Below are 7469 nucleotides of genomic sequence, written 5' to 3'. Positions count from 1 at the left end.
GTGAAACGTATGTAAACATTGATAAGCCTTGACTGTGATCGAAACGAACACTTAGTGATGCAACATAGACCATCCATAATGTATAAAAATTCTCTTCTTGATGCATCAACCTTTGTGACAAGAGTGCATGAAGTGAGTGTGAAACATGACTATGTGATGATAGCAACTCATGTGTGCATGCTTTTCCTTGAAGAAAAACAACATTCCCTTTACATGACAAACAATAATCCCTATGCCCAAAGATGACACATGTTGCATAACGATGAGAACATGATCAACTCTTAAGATCAAGGAGGGGAAGCTTGAGATTATCAACTTATTGACAAGTGACCAAGGATGATCGATCACAGGATCCAAGGTAGGCTCTGAAATTTTCATGTGAGCCAAAATTTTGAAGAGTGGTTGTAGCTCCTACAACATTGGCGACACACTAGTAGAACTCCAACTCTCTTTATGGACCTTGTTTCATGAAAAATGATTATAACCCTTCTGGAAGTATTGTTTGATTCCTTGATCGTGATGGCTTCCTCACTAGCTTGTGTGAAGGATGTAGTCCCTACCATTATCTTGATCATCAAGTACACATTCCAAGCCTAGTCAACCTAGTTGTTTCGATTAGGGACGATGGGTTGTTGGGATAGGGTCCCCTAGGGTCAATTTTGTAATAGTTTTTTGTTATTTATGTAAAGTCTCCGCATTTTGAAGAGCAGAGTGTGAAGGTCATAGAATTCAAAAGGGGCTTTAGGAAGGTCAAATCTCCTTAGTATGTTAGAAGTAAGATATTTTGTGACTTGCCTATGGTTCGCGAACCATGGTATTGTAATGAAAGTAGATATATAAAGTGTTGTGTGTGGAGCATGATTGTTCAAAGGTCTTTGTTTCAACCGGATGTATACCCCAGGAAGTCTTGTACACCCCTCCATGCGGGGGGGACTTGTCCCCCCCGCGGGGGTCCGGGGGGGCTGATCCCCCCGGCTGGGGGGTCCGGGGGCTAGCAGTCCCCTGGCAGGGGCTCGGGGGCAGTGCCCTCGAAGCTAAAAGCAAATGTAAAATTTCCTTGTAAAAGTATAGTAATTTCTAGTCAATCTGGGCCATTTATTAGGCGGATGATCTGACAATAGAACTTATGTTTAGTTTAGGGTTTTTTGCCCTAGAAGGCAACCCCTCTCTTTGTATGAGGGTATTGTATTTGAGGCTGTGAAATAGATGCGTATTCTATGAGCAAGAAACAGAGAGGTGAGACTGTGAGAGAAAACAGAGGATATTACAGCGGATTTGCTGTAGGTTGTGTCTCTTCATTTTGCTGGATAATAGAAAGGAAGGACTGGCTGTTCGGGGTGGACGTAGCCCAAACTGGGTGAACCACGTATATCTGTGTCTCTCTTGTTTTGTGTGTTTTCTATGTTTATAATTCTGCAATATTTTATGTGTTCCATTGCTCCGTAATACATAATTTTCTAACATAAAGGAGTCATAATAAGTCATAGGAAGTCACTCAACTATTGAAGATCTATGTATGGGAAAGTGATCTAAGGCATAAGAGTTTTTTTTTCTATACTTAGGCGAAGGGGAAGGCTCCTGTAGTTGTCTGCGCGAAGACCTTGGTAAGTCCACAGTTAAGTACATGGGCCCCTGCAGTTGTGTGTGCAAGGAAGAAAGAGTTTGCAACAAAAGGATGGATCATAATAAAGACTATTTTGGAACAATATCTGTGTATCTGTGCCATTATGATTACTTATTCATTTTCTATGTATTCACTTTGTTTTATGCAATTATCTCAATAAAAAGTTAACTGATGCATAAAAGTAGTAGATTTTCTAGTTTACTTGATGATATGAATGTTTAAGGCAATCAACACAAAGTTGGAAGTTTTTATATGTATGTTATCTTAATTTCTGCAATTCAAGGGTAAGGGTTCATGAAGGTCAAGATAAAGCCCTAGGAATCATAGAAACCCATCACACAAACCTTTGGATGTAGAAACCTAGTTTTATCATCCTCCAATACCCCCTCGGGTGAGACTATAGCCTGCCTATGCTAGCTTTTCCTGAAAGGGCCGGTAGTGTAGGGTTTTGTTAGTTGGTGCAACTAACTCTGAACCTGGGTCCAGACCCCCTTATTCCAATAAATGGTTCCTTTGCTAAGACCAGGATCTATCCAAGGAATGTGTGATGTCGAATAAATGGTTCCCAACTAAGAAAGAGACCAAAAAGTGGATAGATCGGAAGTTGCATGAATTTTTAGCCGAGGAAAACAGGAATCCGCACCTATCAAAGGAAGAGTGGTTGAATAGATACCTATATACAGACGAGCACGAAAGTTTCTTCTACTCTTTTTCATGCAAATTACACTAGTGGTTGTCTAAATTGGTAGATAGCCAAGGTACGTGGAAGTTGGATAACCCTATTGTGTGGACTCTAGAGCTGGTAAGACACCTCGAAGCTTCAGACAACAAGATCGCAAGGGATGTTGATTACTAGATCGATAGCATTTTGGGAGGATTCATCACTGAGTTCGTGATCGATACATTTGTCAGTTATACCAAAGCCGAATGCAAATTTTCAAAGGACAAAGAGGTAAGTATCTGAAGTCCCTCAAAACCTGGATTAAAATGCTATTTTGCGAGAAAAGGGTTATGCCATTGAATTAATGTTTAGAAGAGATTTTACGGGAGCTATGCAGAGTCGAAAAATGTTTAGAGGAGATCTAGATTTAGGCACTGATCACAGTCCTCTTTTGGGAGCGTCTGATAGTGACGAAGAAAGTAATTTTCTGAAGACACCTCTAGGTGTGCTGCAGACAATAAAGCAAGGTATTATAGGGATACCACATTTGTCCACTTCACCTCTACCATCACCCCCACCTCACACACCTACACCTACACCGCCACCTCCACCTCCACCTCCACTTTTCAACATCGCCAATGCTATGAATATTACCATATTCAAGGAGACCCTGAACAACTTTGGTTTGTAGTTGATGCTGTGTGGAAGTCACAATATATTTATAGATTATGATTTGAATAAAGCGCAACTATTTACAACACTACAAGATAGAGCACTGAGCTAGTATATTAAGTATTGTTAGGCTCATCAAAATGCAACGTTGGATAAAACGAAGAAAGAACTCAACAATGAATTCAAGAAGCCTAAGTCGTAAGCCCAATAAGTAACAAAGGTCAAAGAGATCCAACACAAGATAAATGAATCAGCATGGGACTTTGATCAGAGGTTGAAATGTCTTCTCCAACAGGCTAATACGCAGATCACAGATGACCAACACACATACTAGTACATTGCTTCACTATTGCCCCATTTGAGATTGCCACTGTCATAGCAAAATATTGGGATGTAGGATGAGGCACTAGAGATTTCCATGAAATGTGAAGCCTCATCTATTCAGGATACAAATATGGGAGTGTAGCAGATTCAGTCATAGTTGTCTAGCCTACGTATGGAGTTACAGAACCTCAAGAAGGGAAAATAAGTCTAGAATGAGGTTCACACGGAAGTATGGTGTTTGAAATGTAAGGGCTAGGGTCATGATAAGGATCATTTCTTGGTGTACCAGAATTATCTAGTTGGAGGGGGTCATGTCCCCTTGAAACCAAAGAACACCGCTGGGCCAAGTACAAGAGTGGTACCATGGTGAGCTATTTGTCAGATTACGAGAAAAAATATGATGAAAAATTGTCATCTGCTATAGAATTTTGTGCAGACTCATCAATAGTTGTTCTGTAATTTCTGTAAGTTTGTGGATCATGATGAGCGCAATTGCCAAAGTTATGAATTGATGATGGACAAAACACCAACCTATAAAGTACATATGGAGGCTCGTCCTTAGGATCAAGGTGAAACTGCAACATGTAGAGGGTTTCAAGAATGAGGAAGAGGATGAGGAGGATGGGCTGGAAGAGGTCGTGGAGAGATCATATATTACAATTGTGGAGAACTAGGTCAATTTGCGTGATATTGTTAGAATCCAACGCACCCCTCATTTCAATATTGTCATTAGTTTGATCATGTCATAGAAGATTTCCTTGTGCTCATCATGAAGATGTAAGAAAGAAAGACTTAGAATTAGTAGCCTATCTAGAACATCCAAATGATGAGATTTGAATCATGTGAAGAATTTCCTAGTGTTAATATTGTCATGCGAAGTGGCATAGATACCAGGGAGGATAAAGGGAAGGAACTAAAGGAAAATGTATGGGTTTGCAAGGCTGTTGATAAGGATACTAAATTCGATGTAAATAAGGTGAAGGAAACACTTATGGAAGCTAAAAGGAGCTTCATGGATGAAGGAGCTTCTACATCAAGGAATTAAAGTACGTGAAAGCATGAAGACACCAGTACTACACAGGAGGCAGACCCCTCATTATTATCATAATTTTAAAAAACTTGCATGAAGCTCCTAAGGGATAAGAATGAAGTACAAGGACTATAAAAATTGATAGATAACTACACTCGAAATAATAAGCCTCTACTAGATAAACATAAGGTACATAAGGTGGGAAAAAGTAAGAAAAGGACTAGTCACGAAATGAGATTGACTGCACAGATTGGAGAATATGAAATGGACTAGGTAATTCTTGATTTGGGGTCTAATGCAAATGTTCTGCAAAAGAAAACTTAGGAAATAATGGGAAGACCAACACTATAGTGATCCCTAAGCTAGCTGAGGATGGGAAATCAACAGAATATTATTCCTATCATATGCTTACATCAAGTGATTGTGGATATTGAAGGGGCATGCGACATAGCCGATTTTGAAGTAATCGAAATAGTAGATGAAAATAACCCATATCTAGCGCTACTTGGAATTGATTGGGCATTTGATATGAATGCAGTCATCAACCTAAAGAATCACGGTATGACATTTGAAAAGAAAGAACTAAGAGTTATTGTGGCATTGGATCCAGCCAAGGGTGCACGATATACTGAACCGGTCCACAATTATGAGGAGTGTGACAACACTGAGTAGATCTATAAGCTGACTGTGCAAGATGAATATTATATCAAACCTACATTAGATGAGAAAATTACATGGGAGAAGGATAACTCCTGTAATTCAAATTTAGATGAGGATATTAAACACGGGAAAAATAGGTTGCATGAAGTATCATCATTGCAATGCAGCATGCTTATTAAATCACTCCGATGTATATCCACTAAGGTACACAACTTACCGCATTATGATGGTTTAGAAGATGTAAATTTATTTCTGGATAAATTTGAAAGGGATGTACCAGAGGAACATCTACTCCAAGAACTAGACATCATGTTGTGAGCTATGCTTGCAAGATGGTGGGGTATGCATAAGAACAACTTTGCTGAATGGAAGAATATCGGTGGATGATGAAGCTACGGTTTGGGTATGCCAATACCTGTATTACAGAGAAATATACAGGGAAGTATGATTTGCGCAAGCATCTAGATCAATGGACGAAAGCATGGGGAGAAGAACCACAACTAGAATGGGTTCATATATTCTGTCATACTTTGGATATGATTCCAATGAATTGGTATTTGGAAATGGAGCTGTGACATGGAAGCGAAGAATGGGATGTTCTGAAGGAAATTTTTCTATTAACTTTTAACTTTGAAAATGGATTTAAATGCATTGATGATGAATTATAGGAGTTCAAAGCTACAATATTCAAAATGACTGGAGAAGCTATTGCATGGGTACAACCCGATTGGCATACACAAATACATCATGCACTTGAATGTTACAATGTGACCACTGAGGAAGGCAAAGAAGATCCTAGGAACATCAATATTCCTGAGTTGGAAGGAAATCGCGAAGTTGCAAGGCCTAAGGGAGAAGTCCTTGATATCTCATATCCTTTGAAGACCAAGCAGGTGAATACTGGATCGAAAGTGCAACTGAAGTTTGCAAATATAGGCGAATATTGGGATGAAGATATAGTGGACAAAGTTGCGAAGCTACTATGGGAGTATCATGACTTGTTTCCCACTAAGTTCTCTGATCTGAAGGGGATATTACGGGATTTTGGCATCATGAAGATCACTCTAAATCCAGATGTGAAGCTAGTGAAGCAACAACCTTATCGATTGAATCCTAAGTACACAAAGAAAGTGCGCATAGAATTGGATAAGATGCTTGCAGCCGGGATTATCGAACCTGTCGAAGAATTAGACTGGGTTAGTCCCATGGTAGTTTAGGAGAAGAAATGCAGGGTGAAATTCGAATATGCGTAGACTTAAGAAATTTGAATGATGCTTGTGTCCACGATCCATTTCCTATGCCACTCACAAATGAAGTACTGGAAAATGTTGGAGGTCAGGAAGCTTATTCGTTTACTGATGGGTTCTTCGAATACCATCAGATCAAGATTGCTCTGGAAGATAGAAGTAAGACTACCTTTGTTACTGAATGAGGGTGTTTCCAGTATATAGTTATGACTTTTGGACTTAAGAATGCCCCTGCAATCCTCTCCAGGGTGGTAGTAGTAGCCTTCAAGGAGTTTATTCACAAATTTCTAGAGGTTTACTTAGATCATTGGATGGTGTTTGGGTTAGTAAAAAGACATGTTTCCAGTTTTCACCCCATGTTGGACACTTGTCAAAGGTATCAAATTTTCCTTAGTTTGAAGAAATGTATATTTTGTGTACCATATGGGATACTGTTGGGCCATGTAGTCTGTAATCCGGGGTTGATGGTCGAACTTGCCAAAATTGCAATAATTATTAATTTGGAGCCTCTGAAGAATGTCAAACAACTGCGCACAACATTGGGCCACCCAAGGTACTACAAGAAATTTATCAAGGCATATACGCAAATCACTGCAGCCATGGAAATATTGCTAAAAAAGGATGCGACATTTTGCTAGGACTATGACTACTAGAAGAGTTTGGATATTTTGAAGGAGGAAATAGTCACCGTGCCCATTTTAGTGTTCCCTGACTAGAAGAAAGAGTTCCATGTACATGTAGATGCATTTTGTATAGTACTCAAAGCTATGTTGACCCTACCAAGTGAAGGTGATATCGATCATCCAATAATGTTTTCAAGTAGAAAGCTATCTAAGGTGGAAAAAAATTATTCTACCATAGAGCACGAAGGACTAGCAATAATGTATGCACTGCAGACATTTAGGCACTACTTGTTGGGTGCGCACTTCAATATGTACAAATACCATTATGCTTTGAAGTAGCTGCTCAACAAGCCTATGTCGGGGGGGAATCTGTCGATGGTTGTTGCTCTTTCAGGAATATGATTTTGAGGTAATTATGAAGCCAAGGTGCCTGAATGTTAGACCAGATCACCTTTCGTGGGTTGAGAATAGTGACGAACCTACAAATTTGGAGGGATTTTCATATGCGAAACTCTTTACTGTGCACGTTGCAAATGACCATTTTGCTGATATAATCTAGTTATTATCCATGGGTACATCCCTTGAAGGGTATTCCAGAAAACAAAAGAAAGAAATGGTGGTTCAGGTT

The sequence above is a fragment of the Pinus tabuliformis genome, chromosome 2_2 (genome assembly GCF_031772625.1).
Source record: "Pinus tabuliformis cultivar Carrire ecotype Pingquan chromosome 2_2, CPIR1, whole genome shotgun sequence".
Lineage (NCBI taxonomy): Eukaryota > Viridiplantae > Streptophyta > Pinopsida > Pinales > Pinaceae > Pinus > Pinus tabuliformis.
Note: the sequence above shows the minus strand (reverse complement) of the source record.